This window comes from Arvicola amphibius, chromosome X (assembly GCF_903992535.2).
Source record: "Arvicola amphibius chromosome X, mArvAmp1.2, whole genome shotgun sequence".
NCBI classification, from domain to species: domain Eukaryota; kingdom Metazoa; phylum Chordata; class Mammalia; order Rodentia; family Cricetidae; genus Arvicola; species Arvicola amphibius.
This window is the reverse complement of record NC_052065.1, coordinates 114,727,304-114,744,064: the sequence shown is the minus strand read 5'-3', so window position 1 is coordinate 114,744,064 and position 16,761 is coordinate 114,727,304. Positions and strand designations below refer to the sequence as shown.

At 43.2% G+C, this 16,761-nt stretch overlaps 1 long non-coding RNA gene across 1 annotated transcript in view; it reads right to left on the bottom strand.

The window, feature by feature from the left end:
* Positions 1 to 3,284: 3,284 nt before the first annotated feature.
* The window catches only part of LOC119805560, a 52,192-nt gene continuing 38,715 nt past the window's right edge, over positions 3,285 to 16,761 (bottom strand). Inside the window, exons 5-6 of the long non-coding RNA XR_005283914.1 lie at positions 4,418 to 4,635; positions 3,285 to 4,225 (exon numbers count right to left, since the gene is read on the bottom strand). This is a non-coding gene — a long non-coding RNA (uncharacterized LOC119805560). The remainder of the gene's footprint in view (positions 4,226 to 4,417; positions 4,636 to 16,761) is intronic.

Here is a 16,761-nt window from a genome sequence, read left to right as displayed (position 1 = left end):
GTTGAGAGCTGTGAGTTTATGTTCCCCTTCTTCTTGATTATTTTTTGAACTTCACCTGTACTTACCCCTCAAGTTCTGAAATAGACACTGTCCTTGGGATCCTGGACTCTGTACATGGGCTTGAAGGTCTCCAGAAATATTACCAAGAATTTAGCTATTTCTCAGTCAGTCCTTCTTTCATTTCTTCATTCCCTTCTTTCTCCCTCTGTCCATCATCACTGCATCCCTTCCTTCTTTCCTATGCTCCTTTTCCACTCCCTCCATTGCTGCTGACATCCACAGTCTGCTCTCTGCTTCATGGTCAGTTGATTCCTGGTGTCTTTTCTACATTTTCACTCCCTTTTTGTTTCCTTTATAATCTCCTGTCACTGAGGAGGGCTTCAGATACAGCTCAGAGACATATACCTCTCTGCCTGGTGTTAAACATCAATATCAGGTCCCCAGCACAATCCAAGGTATAGGGAATAAACTCAAGTATGGATTGCAGGCATTCTTGGGTGCATTGCAGGTGGGCATCTTTGTTCTGTGAGCCAAGTGAATTGAGTAGAAAGGAGAGGTCAGAGTCCTTCCTTAGTATAGAACTAAGTCAATAATGAAGGTAGATGTGAGAGAGGAGAGCTGCTGATTATACTGGTTTAAATACCAGTGTCCCCTTTGCCAGGCCCAGTGACTCCGGGATGGTTTTATAAGCAGGTAGCCGCTTTTGGAGGACACAAACAGTAAGACAATAATGGTTGCTAGGCAAGCACAAACATGATGGGGAAGCTCAGCCAATCACCTTGTTTGTGGGCTGTGTTCCCCCCGCCCCGGGGTCCCAAATAGTCTATAAAAACATCTATGTGCGCTTGTTTTTCCTTTTTGTTTTTTCTGCGCTCCTTGCTGGAACTCAGGTTTTGTAAGTTCTCCTTCTTTCCTTTATTAAAGAATATTTTATATTAAAAAAGTTCCTTGCCTTTGAAAATTGTATGTCAGTTATGTTAGGCCTTAGCCAAAGTTGGTTGCCTCAACATTGCAAACGAGACTTTGGATGATTGCCCAGGTAGTCAGTTGTCTCTGTCATTTGTTGCACATTTTGGAAGTTTCTCGTTTGTATTCCCTGGTTAAGTAATATTTCCCTTCTCAGATATTTTATGGAGTTGAAGATTAGATAATTGTAGTTATCTTCTACATTATTTAGACTCCTTGAAATAGAATGCTTAGTAAAACTTTTTATTGTTTATTGTTTGTAATTTTATATTTATTATCTATTCCTATTGTATATAGTTGTATTTGGTTTGGTTCTGTCTTTAGACAAAGTGGGGAGATGATGGCGAAGCTCAGCCAATCACCTTGTTTGTGGGGTTTGTCCACCCCCCTGGGGTCCCAAATAGTCTATAAAACCATCTATGTGGGCTTGTTTTTCCTTTTTGTTTTTCCTACGCTCCTCGCTGGAACTCAGGTCTAGTAAGTTCTCCTTCTTTCCTTTTTTAAAGAATATTTTATATTAGAGCTAGTCTGGTTAATTCCAACTGCTGATCAACCATGCCCCTTCACAAAGAGAAGGTTTGGGGCCCCAGCTCAGGGCCTGGTAGGCAGGTATCAAGTGTAAATGAATGCAGTGTCTTCTTATGACACTGTGTATTTCCCAAATCAGGATTCTGGGGAGCCTCCAGTGTCAATAGAGGCTGAGAATGCCTCTAAAGTCATAATGTCCTGAGAGCTGTAGAATATCGCTGATACTTTCCACTTGAAATCAGACAGGGTCTAGGGATGCAGCTTGGGTCCTTCAGACCAAATCCTCCAAAGGGTTTAAGCTGACCTCTGTGGTCTGACTCTTGGCCATGGAGTTATGAACTGGGACTCTCAAGAAGACCTCCCATATGATTTGAGTCCTCTGCCTTCCCTGAATCCTCCTTCTGTTAGGCAATAAGCCATTGCTGGCCCTAGGAGAGTTGGGTGAATGGAAGTCTCTCTCATGTCAATTGTCCACATCATCTGTCCTCTGCATACCTTCTGCTATCAGGCAGGAATGCTATACAATATCTACAATCACATGGGTACCTAGACCCTATATGTGACACTGTTGTCGCCCAGTCAGCTGAAGGCCCTGTGCATGTGTGCCAGTTAGAGTGTTCCTATAAGGCTGTGCGGGACAGGGTCATGTTTAGTGTGAAGACTAGTTTCTGCCCAAGATTTTACTTTTGGGGCTTCTTGACTCTTGCATCCTCATGATGGGGATTGCAATTTATTTTCCGTGTATTTTCCTTATGCCTTAAGAGTGTGACTTGCTAAGTGGTCTCTTGTGTCAATGCATTCAAGTGTACTTCCCACTTTCTCTTCTATCAGGTTCAGTGTGGTCAGATTTATATTAAGGTCTTTAACCCATTTGGACTTGAGTTTTGTGCATGGTGATAGATATGGGTCTATTTTCATTCTTCTACATGTTGATATCCAGTTATGCCAGCATCATTTGTTAAATATGCTTTCTTTTTTCCTTTTGATATTTTTTGCTTCTTTGTCAAAAATCAGGTGTTTGAAGGGGTGTGGATAATATCTGGGTCTTCTATTCGGTTCTATGGTTCCTCCTGTCTGTGCTTATACCAGGCTATTTTCAGTACTGTAGCTCTGTAGTAGAGTCTGAAGTTAGGATTGTGATGCCTCCAGAAGTGATTGTCTGCCTATGGCATGGTAGCTGGGACCTTCTGCTGAAAAGTATGTTCCAGAAGTAATTGGGAGTGTTCTCAGTTCAGTGAGAAGTCAACTAATCATAGTGAGTTTAATCGCCATCACAGAAAACATAAAAAGCGTTCCTTAAGTGTGCCTTCAGCTGGATCTTAGTAAAGATGGAGCTTTCAAATCCAGGCAGTGCTGTCTTGACGAGAAAGGGGTAGAGTCCTTTTCATCTGGGCATTACAGACAGTCTCAATAATGAGGTGGTGGGCCTCTGGACACTCTATAGGTGACACTTGATGCCCAGTGTCAAGGGGACTGTGCTCACATAACAGAGTGAGTCTGGCAGGAAGAATGGTGCTGTTTTTAGCCCCGGGACAGTTTTTGCTGAAGATTTTTTTCCTCTGGCTTCCCCTGACTCTTGTATCTAGTGAAGAGGATCCCTATTCAGATTTCCTGTTTGGCTCTTATGCCCTGAGGCTGGGCCCTGTTTTTTGTGGATGAGTATCTCAGTACAGAGGTTTATTAGTTCTGAGACCTTCCAGGCCAGATCCATAAACAAAGGATCCAAACCCATCTCTGGATATAAGGAGCCAAATTACAGCCAAGATATTTTGGGGTTTAGTGTCTTGTTGACTCTTTTCATTATTTTTTTCCTCAGAGAAAGGCAGAGGGAGTGAATGTGAATGAAGGGTTTCATTCGCATTACTGTTGCTATGCTGCCACCAAGCGGAACTACTTTGCTGTTCCCAATATCAACCCAATGTGCTTTTTGTCTGTATGTCTGAAAACCATTAGGTGAGGAATGTTGGGGCTTCTGGTCCAAATACTGAATTAATGGGGGCTCTAACTAGCTTGCTAGTTCTGGGGTAAGCTGGGTTTGGTGCCTAGGGTGGGACTCAACCAGTGCTAGCCTCCAAGGCAGCACGGATTTCAAAGTAGTAAAGCCCTGAATACAGGTTTTGCGATCTTGTGGCAGCCATGTTGTGATGAGGAACACTCCGCCCTGGGATGCAGATAGATGAATAACTTGTTAAGATACAGGATCTAGCTGGGCGGTGGTGGCGCACGCCTTTAATCCCTGCACTCAGGAAGCAAAGGATGGTGGATCTCTGTGAGTTCGAGGCCGGTCTGGTCTACAAGAGTTAGTTCCTGGACAGTCTCCAAAGGTACAGAGAGACCCTGTCTCAAAAACAAAAATAAAAAATAATAAAAATACAGAATCTATCCAGTTTTTAGACACATACCTGCACAAATACTTCATTTCCTGGAATCAGCCACTGCCCAGGGGTCTGGTCTCTCTGCTTTAGGGTCCCCAGAAAATCAACCTAGAGGTCATAAATATGTCAGTCCTTCTTTCCTGTTTTCATCCTTCTGTCCATCCTACTTTCCCTTTCTCCCTTCTTTCTCTCCATCTTTTGTCACTTCCTCCCTTACTTTCATGCTTAGGTCCTCAGTCTGTTGTCTAGGTTTCATTTTCTTCTTCTGGCTTTCTGCATTCCTATCTTTTGGATTTCTTCTTATTCCCTTTGTACATTTGCTGTCCTTCAGGAGTTGTGCAGGACCTGTCTTAAACCTGTGAGCCAAAAAAAATCAGCAACAAAATCAGGTTCCCCGGAACAATGCAAGGGTATGGGAAATAAATGCAAAAATGAGATACACGGAGGGCATTATGCCACAATGAAGGTATACCTTCAAAACAGGTGGAAAATTGGCCCAGCGGAGACAACCATCCTAATTTGTCTGGTGACTTGCAATGGTATCATACCTGGAAGTAGACTCCATGGTGTACAGAGGAGAAAGGGCACACAGGAATTTGCCATTGTGAGTTGCACTTCCCTACGCCATGACCAGGAATCAAAGTGGAGAGGACAGTTGCCAGTCAAACCCTTTGGTTTTCCTGTCCAGAGACCCCAGCTAACATCGCGTTTTGGATGGTGGCATACTCAACCTCAGGTGAAAGAAGAGGCTCCCTGGAACCATGATCTGAAGATAAGAAAATATCAAAATAAAACCTTTATTTCATCTCAGCTTCAACTTGCCTACCAGCTCCTTTGAAGCAGCCCCAATTCATTTCTTTGGGCTTGCCCAGCAACAATTATGATCTCACTGTGTGTAAACAATAGTTCCCTGTACCTGAGGCATTGATACCTGTGGTGGGATTTTGTTTGTGGTCTAATAGATAAAGCTTGTCTAAAATCAGAGGGTGGAGCTAGGAACTTGTTAGCCATAGAGGTCTGGACGTCTGTACAGACAGACAGGAAGTGATATTGCTGGGCACAGAGAAGAATATAAGGTGGATGGGGACAAGGCTTCAGCTCCCCTTTCTGTCAAATGATTTAGCAAGGTAAGAGTTAGCTTTGGTTTGCTCCTTTGTTTTTCTGATCTTTTCACATATACCCCTGCATCTGACTTTGGGTTTTTATTATTAAAACCTATTAGAAATTATACAACAGATACCCACTCAAGATATTTGTTATTATTTCATTTCTCCAAAAGACACAAAGTCCCTTTAGGACTTGAAACTTTATTATGTGCATTCCAGTCATCTACCCATTTCTGAAGCACTGCACAAAAACAAAGGAAGGATTTCTGATGAAAGTCCCCAGTCCTTTTGGTTCCTGTTAGGATGCCAGCACCACAACAAACCACCAACACTTCTTTATACTGCAATTGGGGCAAATTAAAAAAAAACTCATGACTTGCCTTCATCTTTATACCCAGAGCACACACAGTACAGAGGGGCACACAGTACAGAGGGGCATCCAGGGACAAAGTGAGTATAGGTATCAAGTAAAAGAAGGTGTTTATTATCTGCCCTTGTGTAGGCACACACCTACATGTATGTGTTTGTGTGTGTGTTTGTGTGTGTGTATGTGTGTGCTCATTGAATTCCTGGGGAATTATCACTTTACCTAGCAAATGTTCTTCACTACCCAACAAGAAGCCTTCTTGTCTTAAGGACTGAATTTGTAGAGCACAATCTCCTCATTGTTGAAACTTTGTGGATTACTCAAAGGAAAAGGCTAGTTCTCACTTCTTCCTCCAGAGTCATCTGCCCTTGCTTTCAAAGTGTCCATCTTTACGATCTCCCAGATGCGGGGTACAACATAGTTTATAGAAACCCAGAGACAGACATTGGGGATCAAGCTGAAGATCAGAGAAGCAAAGCAGACAAACCACCAGAGAGAACTTTTACCTCTACCAGATCTTCAGAGCAAAAGGGTGAGATTCTGACTCCACCAAAGCTCAGACTCCACACTCCAGTGAGTTCCTGTCTCTTCCCCTTATAGTCCTCTCTTGACCCAGCCATATCACTTCTGTCTCCACCCTCCTATTTCTGACATTAAAGGCGTGGGACTCCCAAACACTGGGATTAAATGTGCAAGTGAATCTATAGATTCAATGCAATCCCCATCAAAATCCCAACACAATTCTTCATAGTCCTTGAAAGAACGATACTCAACTTCATATGGATAAACACGAAACCCAGGATAGCCAAAACAATGCTGTAAAATAAAGGAACTGCTGGAGACATTACCATCCCTGACATCAAGCTCTGTTACACAGCTACAGTAATGAAAACAGCTTGGTACTGGAATGAAAACGGTGACGCTGACCAACAGAATCAAATTGAAGACCCATATATTAATTCACACATTTAAGAACACCTGATTTATTACAAAAAAGCAAAAAAGATACAACAAAAAAGAAAGCATCTTCAACAAATGGTGCTGGCATAACTGGATGTCAATCTGTACAGGAATGAAAATGGATCCATATCCGTCGCCATGCACAAAACTCAAGTCCAAATGGATTAAAGACCTCAATATAAATCTGACCACACTGAACCTGATAGAGAAGAGAGTGAAAAGTACCTTCAATTCTTGGGCATAGGAGACTATTTCCTAAATATAACCCAGTAGCACAGACAATAAGAGCATCAATAAACAAATGGGACCTCGTGAAACTGAGAAGCTTCTGTAAAGCAAGGGACACAGTCAATAAGACAAAAAGGCAGCGTACTGAATGAGAAAAAAATCTTCACCAATCCCACATCAGACAAAGGACTGATCTCCAAAATATATAAAGAACTCAAGAAATTAGACATTAAAATTCTAAGTAACCCAATTAAAAATGGTGTACTTAACTAAACAGAGAATTCTCAACAGAATTTCAAATGGCCAAAAAATACTTAAGGACCTGATCTTTATCCTTAGCTATCAGGGAAATGCAAATCAAAACAACTTTGAGATGATACCTTACAATTGTCAGAATGGCTAAGATCAAAAACACTAATGATAGCCTTTGCTGGAGAGGTTGTGGAGCAATGGGAACACTCATCCATTGCTAGTGGGAATACAGACTTGTGCAACCACTTTGGAAAGCAGTGTGGTGGTTTCTCAGAAAACTGGGAATCAACCTACCTCAGGATCCAGCAATTCTACTCTTGGGAATATACCCAAAAGATGCTCAATCATACTAAAAGAGCATTTGTTCAAGTATGTTCATAGCAATATTATTTGTAATATCCAGAACCTGGAAACAACCTAGATGCTCCTCAACTGAGGAATGGATGAAGAAAGTGTGGCATATGTACACATTAGAGTACTACTCAGCAGCAAAAAATAATGACATCTTGAATTTTGCATACAAATGGATGGAATTAGAAAACATTATCCTGAGTGAGGTAACCCAGTACCCCCAAAATGAATATGGTATGTACTCACTCATAAGTGGATACTAGTCATAAACAAAGGACAATGAGCCTATAGTTCAGGATCCAAGAGAAACTAAGTAATAAGGTGAACCCAAAGAAAAGCATATATAGACCCACCTGGAAATTGGAACCAGACAAAAATTTGGGAGCAGAGAGGCAGGGGGTAAAAGAAATGGGAGAAGGGGTTTGAGGAGAACTTGAGGGAATGGGATAGTTGAGATGGAGGAAGGACAGATATGAAAGCAAGGAAAGAGATATCTTGATTGAGGGAGCCATTATGGAGTTAACAAGAAACCTGGCTCTAGAAAAATGCCCTAGAACCCACAGGGATGACCCCAGCTAAAACCCTAAGCAATAGAGGAGAGGGTGTCTGAACTGACCTTACCCTGTAGTCAGACTGATGATTATCTTAAATATCACCATAGAACCTTCGTCCAACAACAGATGGGGAACAGAGGCAATGACCCACATTGGAGCAATGGACTGAGCTTCCAAGACACAGTTGAAAACTGGAAGGAGAGTAGGAGCAAGGAATTCAAGACCATCAGGGGGTCATCCACTGAGACAGTTTGCTTGAGCTAATGGTAGCTCACCACTCCAACTGGACTGGGAGTGAATGAGCATGGGAACAACCAAGCCCCAATAGAGGGGGTTGACAGCTGGGGCAGAGTGAGGGGCCACTGATAGTGACACTGGAATGTGTCTCTACTGCATATTCCAGATTCATGGCATCCTATTCTCTTTGGATGTAAACCTTGCTCAACCTAGATGTAGCAGGGAGGGCCTTGGACTTTCCACAGGGTGGGGTGCATGGTATTCCCTTAGGGTTGGAGGGGTGGGGGGGAGGGTCTGAGGAGGGAGAAGGAGGGGACTGGGAGGATGGGAAGGAGTGGGAATTTGGATTGGAATTTTTTTAAGTAATAAAAAAACAAAAAAGGTGTGTGTGTGTGTGTGTGTGTGTGAGAGAGAGAGAGAGAGAGAGAGAGAGAGAGAGAGAGAGAGAGAGAGAGAGAGAGAGAGAGAGAGGAGAGAGAGAGAGAGAGAGAGAGAGAGAGAGAGAGAGAGAGAGAGAGAGAGAGAGAGAGAGAGAGAGAGAGAGAGAGAGATTGACGACTGGTAGTCTTAGATAGGCAGAAAAACAATTTCCTTTTTAAACACCTACACTCATTTAGTCCTGAGCCATGTGTCCAGATCCCTGGGGGAACATATGAAGGAAAGTTGTGTTTCTGAGTTTGTCCCAATTTTGCCACAAGTGACTACCTGATGCAGGGGTGCTGGTAGTCTGGTGTGGTGTTGGCATCTCTATGATCTCTGGAATGTGTGTAGATACCTCTTGGTCTATGTAAATCTCATTAGAGAGCTTTCCTTTGCTGCCTGGAGAGATGCAGAAATGGGTAGCTGGCTGGATGCACCTGATAAAGAAAGGTACACATACAAGAATGATTATGTACCTATTGCAGACAGGAAACAGTGGGAAAATAATGGTTGAAATGAATATGTGGGTTAATAACAATGATTGATTACAAATAGTCAGATCATAATGGCAGCTGAACAAGTCCAAAGAAATTATTTAGATTCCAAGCCCAAGTCCTAGTATGTAGGGAACACTTGGGATGGAGGAAAGGTTCTTCTTTTGATATTTTTTTGTTCAGAAATCAGGATCCAGTGGAGCCCTAACTTTCAGCAAAGGAAGAGGATGCCTCAACCCAAACTCATGCATGATGTGGCAGATGGCCCAAAGCATCCATTTGACTGCAGAGCCAGGATGATGAAGTCAACAGGTTGAGGTCTCTACACAAGACGACCAAAGTGTTTGGGTGGCAGCTGCCCATCTATGCTGGTCCTGGCTGTGGTCTCAGGAGCTAAGGACCTCACAATGAAACTTCCTGTGTAACTCAGAGTCTCATTTCTCTAGATTGAATCCATCTATAGTCTTAGGCACAGTATGGGTACGTGCTGTCTGTCCTGTGCCAAAGGCTCACATTCTTCTCTGTCCCATGCACTTTCCCTGTCAGGAGCATCCTGTGTGGGTGTTAGGAGGTCAGCTAACCTTGAACATGAAGCCTAGGTGAGTCATGGTGTTCCAGAACCTGCCCAACCATGGGAGGCCTGGATACATATTGGTTACCCTTAACCCCCAGAGTCAGGATAATACCTAAGGCTTCTGCACACATGTGCCAGTTAGAATTACCACCTTGGCTCTGAGAGATAAGGGTCATGTACCGCACTGAGTTCAGTGTCTGGCCAAAGTTTTGTTTCTGTGGCTTCTCCCCACTCCTGCATCTAGTGGTGGGTTTTCCAATTTTGTTTTTCTATATGGAGTTTATGCCTTCAGGGTGTGACATACACTGTGATGAAGTGACTGAATATTGTGGACTGAGGACCCTGTTCTGTGACAACCTCATCTCCCCTCCCCCTTCTTTCCTTCCTGTGAGACCATGGGACCCTTAACAGAAGACTCCAAGACCTAACTGGGCTGAAAAGTCCAAAATTGAATTCAACTACCTTGTACTGAAGTGGAAAGGCGATGGCTTTTTTTTCTCTCAGCAAATGGCGGAGGAAGAAAAACTGGAGGAAGTATACCTAAACAGTCCTTGTGCAACACTGCCATCAAGAGGAATTGCTTTTGTTTTCCTGCCAAGACCTCAGAGTGTGGTTTCTCCTTCGGTCTTGGGATGAAGGAATGATGGGGCATGGGGACTCTGTTTTCCAGATTGAGGTGAAGGAGGCTCTAGCCAAAATTCCAGCACTAGCAAAATCCAGGGTCCAAGTCATCTGTGGGGCTCTCACAAGCTATCCCCTGAGGTTTGCTATGCTTTAGAGCAATAGCCAGAGCTATGCAGGAAGTGCAGGCTTGGATTTTCTGTGGCAGCCATGTTTGTCTGGGTCAAGAGGATCAACTGGCCAGGAGTCAGCTGCTTTAGATCAGATAATGTGTGAGACTTGGATGTGACTCCTTCATATCCTCTTATGACCATCTGTGAGTGGAGACAGCCCAAGTGCTGTGGGCAAATCCTGGTACCTGGCTTCATCATTTTTTTAAAATTCTCGTGTGTACCTACCACTCATTTCCTGGAATAAGATATGGCTTTTGGGTGTCTTGTGTCTGCTTACGGGCTGGGAAATGCCCAAATTTCCACATGTCTTCATATTTGTCAGTCCTTTCCTTTCTTCATTTCCCTATTTCCCCATAAGTCCATCCTTATGCATCCCTTCCTTCTTTTACATTCTTCCTTTTCCCTAGCTCTTTCCATCCTATGCTCCCATTCCCATTCTGTTCCCTAAGATTCATTTTCTTTGCTTCCACACAAAGTACATTTTGAAAGACATGTTACTGTGAGTGTGTGTGTGTGTGTGTGTGTGTGTGTGTCTGTGTCTGTGTGAAACTGCATTCCTTCTCCAAAGTCCACCCATGGCCAGAGTTGTTTAAGATTGGTCTATGTCATCTTGAAGTCTAGCATCAAATCCTTGACATGTTTCTTTCTCTTTTTTGCCTCAGAGGGTGGAGGGTAACAATGAGGAGAAGGGTACCTGGTGTTGTTGGAGCAATTCTGCCATCAAGCGGAATTGCTTTCCCATTTTTGCCAGCACCTCGGGGATCTGTTTCATAGCATGTCCGCTGGTGAGGGAGCAAGGAAAGAACACATGAGGACGCTGGCTTAAATTCAGAGTGGAGGGGACTCTAGCCAGTCCTGATGTAATCCATTGTCCAGGTAACTGCTACGGTTGCTCCCTTGTAAACCTCTGAGGATCACCCTGCCTCACAGCAATATCCAGAGCTATATGGGAAGTGTAGGCTTGGATTTCCTGTGGCAGCCATGTTTGTCGGGTGGAGAAGAGCTTTCTTCCTGGGAGTCAGCACCTGGGAGAGCAGACATGTGGACAATGGCCTTTAGAATCCTTCAAATTACCCTACTAACATGAAACAGAGACAGCCCAATATCTGTAGGCACAGCGGGGTTTCTGGCTTCATGATAATTTTTTTATAAACTTCCATGTAAGTAGTGGTTCTTTCCTGGAATCAAACATTGCCTTAGGGTTTCTGGTCTCTGTACATAGAATTGGGGTGTAGATCCCCAGAAATTCTACCAGAAAGTCTCAGGTATGTCAGCAGCCATTTCTTCCATTCTTTTCTTCTTCCTGCCTCCATTTTTCCTTGTCCCCTTTCCTTTACATTGCTTACATCCCCATTCTGTTGTGTGTGTGCCTCATTGTCCCTCCTTGCTTCCCTCTCTGTCTGTATAGATTTCTAGGTTTATCTTCCCTTTGTAATTTAGTTGTCATTTTAGGAGTGCTGCAGGTAGCATTCGGTGTCTTGTACATGCAAGCAAGGGGTTCAGCATGAAAATCAGGTCCCCAGGCAAACCAAGTGTATGTTGATTGACTGAAGGATGGGAGCGTGAGGGTGGGCTTTGTGGTGGACTAGGGTGTGGAGGGGATGGAACTGTGGACTGTGAGGGTGCAGAGGAATCTTCCTTTTGTCAGCCAAGTCAATTGGTAGTAGTCAGATGCAGGTAGAAGGTGGTGTCTGAACTAGGGAGCTTTATGTCAACTTGAGAGACACTAAAGTCATCTGTGAACAGGGAACCTTAATTAAGAAAACTCCTCCATGAGCTGGGTGGTGGTGGTGTTCACCTTTAATCCCAGCACTCTGGAGGCAGAGGTAGGTGAATCTCTGTGAGTTCAGGGCCAGACTGGTCTACAAGAGGTAGTTACATGACAGGCTCCAAAGCTACAGAGTAACCCGGTCTCGAAAAATTTTAAAAAAGGAAATGCCTCTAGAAGATGCAGCTGTAGGCAAGTATGTAGGGTATTTTCTTAATTAGTGATTGGTGGGAGATGGTCCTGCTTATGTGTGGGTGATCCTGTCTTAGGCTGGTGGTCTTGGGTTCTATAGGAAAGCAGGTTGAGCAATCAAGGGAAGCACACCAGTAAGCAGCACTCCACCATGGCCTCTGCATTAAATCCTGCCTCCAGGTGTAGAAGGAGCAGTGGGCCACTTTTATCTGCTGCTATTGCTGAAACAGGAAATCTCTCTATGGCACATCCTAGCAAACAGCAAAAAGCTGTGTTAAACTCTCTCCCTTTTTTTAAAATCCCTCTCAGGTTTTTAAGTGGATATAGCTACCACGTTGGGCACCACTCTGCAGAAGGAGCAGTGGGCTGCTTCCCACCACCCGGCTAGCCTTACCCGACATAATTACATGGAAACTCTATTCTTTTAAACACTGCCTGGCCCATTAGTTTCAACCTCTTATTGGCTAATTCTCACATCTTGCTTTAACCCATATTTAGTCATCTGTGTAGCACCATGATGTGGTGGCTTACCAGGAAGGATCCTAGGTCAAAAACAGGTACTGTTGTTTGTGCCTCTAATCCTTGCACATTGCACCACTAGCATGGCAGAGCTGCTTGTGCCTCTGAGCCATAGCATGCAATGACCCCCTTTTAGGCACACAGTGTGTCTAGTTGCCATCAAACAATTCATAGCACTTTACTGCAAATGCTCCATTTAAAAGCTCTGTCTCCCATAGGAGCCAGACAGAGATTGTGAAGGCAGCACAGCCCAGAAACTGGTATTTCAAAACGGCCACTTTTTAGTAGACCTGATCCTGCGACCTACCCAGGCAGGAAGAGCTGAGCCACAGACATGGTCTCAGCTACTTTGTTCTCGACTCCGAGTGGGGCCAGAAATGCTCCATAGCCGGAGTTTACACCTACGGCAGGGCCCAGGAAGCCGCATTTTAAAATGGCTGGCATGGCTTCTTTTTTTCATTTAAGCACTGCTTGGCCCATTAGTTTCAGCCTCTTATTGGCTAATTCTCACATCTTGATTTAACCCATATTTAGTAATTTGTGTAGCACCATGAGGTGGTGGCTTACAGGGATGGATCTTAGCCTGTGTCCATCTCAGAGAGGAGAGGCATGGCGAATGCCTGAGGTGTCTGCCTGACTCTTTCTTTCTCCCACAATTCTGTTCTGTCTACTCTGCCTAATTTTCTGTCCTATTAACGGGCGAAGGAAGTTTCTTTATTAACCAATGAAAGTAACACATAGACAGATGACCGTCCTCCATCATCCAGGCTCCTGCAGTTTGTATTCCTGGCTTGGTTTCCTCCAATGATAAACGGTGATGTGGAAATGGAAGCCACAATAAAAACTTCCCTCCCCAGTTGGCTTTTGCCCTTGGTGTTTTCTCACAGTAATGATAACCTTATCTAAGAAAGTGTCCTACCTTACTTAGGGTCAGAGTAGTGACAAGCACAGTCCAGCAAGGATAGTAAATGTGAGGTAAAACTGGTACCCACGGACTGGTTTCACTATCAAGGCCTCATTGGCTAATCACGCCAGTTGAAAAATGGACTTGTATGCAGGTCACCACTCTCGCAGGATTATCCTCTGTTCTGAGGAGGCCCAGAGAACACCCAGGGTCAAGTTCAAAAATGGCTTCCACACAATGTGATGACTGTTGTAAGTGGTACCAAGTCTGTACAACCAGAGGAATTATGGGTCAAGAAAAGCCCAATTCATCCTTTTAGTTGAAATTAGCCTATATTGTCCTAGACTTAGGAGTAAGCTGTAGTGTGCTTTTATATATTAGTCTGCACATTCTCAGTGTGTACCCTGCCAAGGACAGAAGGCCATAAAATAGTGGTTCTTAATCTGAGTCATGAAACTTTGCTGGTAGAAAGACTCTTTTATTGGTCTTTCTTCCTTCGCGCCATTCAACCTTCTCAACAGTAATGGGATATCCACTGTAAGTTCAGTTCTTAAGGAAAAGTAGGCTTCCGGTTAGGCTGTGAAAACTACATCCCTAGAGAAAATGGTAATTCACCAGAAATCCAAAAGACCATACTTCAAGTAGATTTGTGGTATCAATGATATTCTTAGAAATGGATTGTGTGTGTGTGTGTGTGTGTGTGTGTATGTTTAACTTAGAGTCTCTTTCCATCCCTAGTCTTAGGCCCTGTGTGGGTAGGCGTTGTCTGTCTTCTGCCAAAGGCTCACATTTTCTTTATCCCATGCACACACTTTTCTGTCATAAGCATCTTTGGTGGGTGTTAGGAGGAGGGGGTCAGCTAACTTTTTCCATGAAGCCTAGGGAAGTCATGGTTTTCCAGAACATGCACAATGATGAGAAGCCTGGACATATATTGGTTAATCTTATGTCCCAGAGTCAGGATAGTAGGTGAGGCTCCTGCACACATGTGCCAGTTAGAGTTTCCTCCTGGGCTCTGAGGGATATGGTCCTTTTCTGCCCTGAGTTCAGTGTCTGGCCAAAGTTTTGTTTCTGTGTCTTCTCATGACTCCTGCATCTAGTGGCGGGTTTTCCAATTTCGTTTTTCTTCTCTCTCTCTCTTTTTTTGTTTCTTTTCAAGACTGAGTTTCTTTGTAACTTTGGTGCCTGTCTTGGAAATAGCTCTTGTAGAGTAGGCAGGCCTTGACCTCACAGAGATCTTCCTGCCTCTGCCTCCTGAGTGCTAGAATTAAAGGCGTTCACCTCCACTGCCAGGCCCAATTTAGTTTTTCCACACAGCATTTATGCCTTCAGGATGCAACATACCCTGTGTTGAATTGATTGAATATGGCAGAGTAAGGACCCTGGTCTGTAACAACACATTTCCCCCACTTCTGGCAGAGCATGGTATCCATAGAGAAAGACTCCAAGGCCTACCTGGGAAGAAATGTCCAAAATTTAATTCAACTACCTTGTAGTGAATTGGAAAGTAGTTGGCTTTTTTTCCCTCATAGAAGGGCGGAGAGAGAAAAGCTGGAGTTGAGTCCATTTATATTACAGAATATTAATGACTAGTGATTGCTAGTTTCTGTTATTTTAGTTTTCATAGTTAGTAATGTTATTGTGTGTGTGTGCGTGTGTGTGTGTGTGTGTGTATTTCTTTGAGATTTGCTGCTGTGAGATCATCTATTGCTTGTGTTTTTGTGGATGTAGCTGATTTCCTTGGGTTGGAGCTTTTCTTCTAGTACTTTGTGTAAGGCTGGGTTTGTGGCTAAGTATTGATTAAATCTGGTTCTGTCATATAATATTTGCTTTTTCTGTCTATGGTGATTGAAAGTTTTGATGGGTTTATTAGTCTGGTATGACATCAGTGGTCTCTTAATGTCTGCATAATGCTTGACAAAGACCTTGCTTTCATTGTTTTTAATGAGAATCAGGTATAATACTGATGGGTCTGCCTTTATATGTTACTTGGCCTTTTTCCTTTGCAGCTCTTAATAATCTTTCTTTATTCTGTGTATTTAATGCTTTGATTAATAGTTTTTTATAATAGACTGAGGGCAGAAATGCATCTAAGAAATTAATTATCACCTTTGGTCATCAGTGAATTCTAGCAAGGAGTATACATCAGTCAATAATAAGTGGTCTGCTTTGTTCTTCTTTTTTCTTTATTTGTTTTTTTTTTTTTGAGACAGGGTTTCCCTGTGTAACAGTCCTAACTGTGTGGAACTAGCTCTTTTAAACTAGGCTGGCCTTGAACTCATAGGGATTCACATGCCTCTGTCTCCAGAGTACTGGGATTAATGTTATGAGTCACCACAGGGTGCTTTGTTCTTTTTCCCTTTTTGGAAAACTGCCTCAACAAAAACAAACACTTTTCAGCAGCATAGAGGCATGGAAAAATAAAGACACAATTCACACAACAGTATTGGGATGGAATTTCAAGGATTATTCAGATCCCCAAATCACCGGCATTTATTTTTCCAACAGCTTTTATATCAGCATAAACTGAGGGAGCAGGTAACAAAAGGCTTCATTAACATTCTGTTGCCTAGAGTTTATTGCGTGACTCACTATGTCACAGTACAGCTTCCATGATGAGATCCCTACCCTTATTTTAATTTTCTTTTTTAAATATTCCTTTTAAATTTTATCTGGGGGTGCCTGAAAGGGCAGAAGGTGGATACAAAGGGATAGAAAGTGAATGGGATCAGATGTGCAATGAAAAAAACACAAAGAATAAATAAAAAGAAAGTAAAGAAGACAAAAAAAACCATTCTGTTTCCTAGGTAGAAGGAATGACTCAAGTTATGGTTGACTTATGTCCATTTGGTACAGGCTGAAAATACCTCTTCCCCAGGTGACCTCATAGTTACAGTGAAAGGAGCAGAATCACATTAGTTTATCCTGACACCTCAGGATGTTGCCGAGTTTGTTGTACTTCAAAAGAGCCAGGCAAATACCTCCTGTGTGGAAGGTACAAATTGTGCCTGTAAGTTGCTCAAATTCTCTGAGCACCAGACATGTGTGATATGGGCCTGTATTTCTCAGCCCCTACATTCCCTGACCTTAAGGAGTTCTGCATTCAACTATGGGCCTTTCTAAGACTTTAGATTGTCCTCTAGGGTTTTTCACCTCAAAGTTATTTTAACAA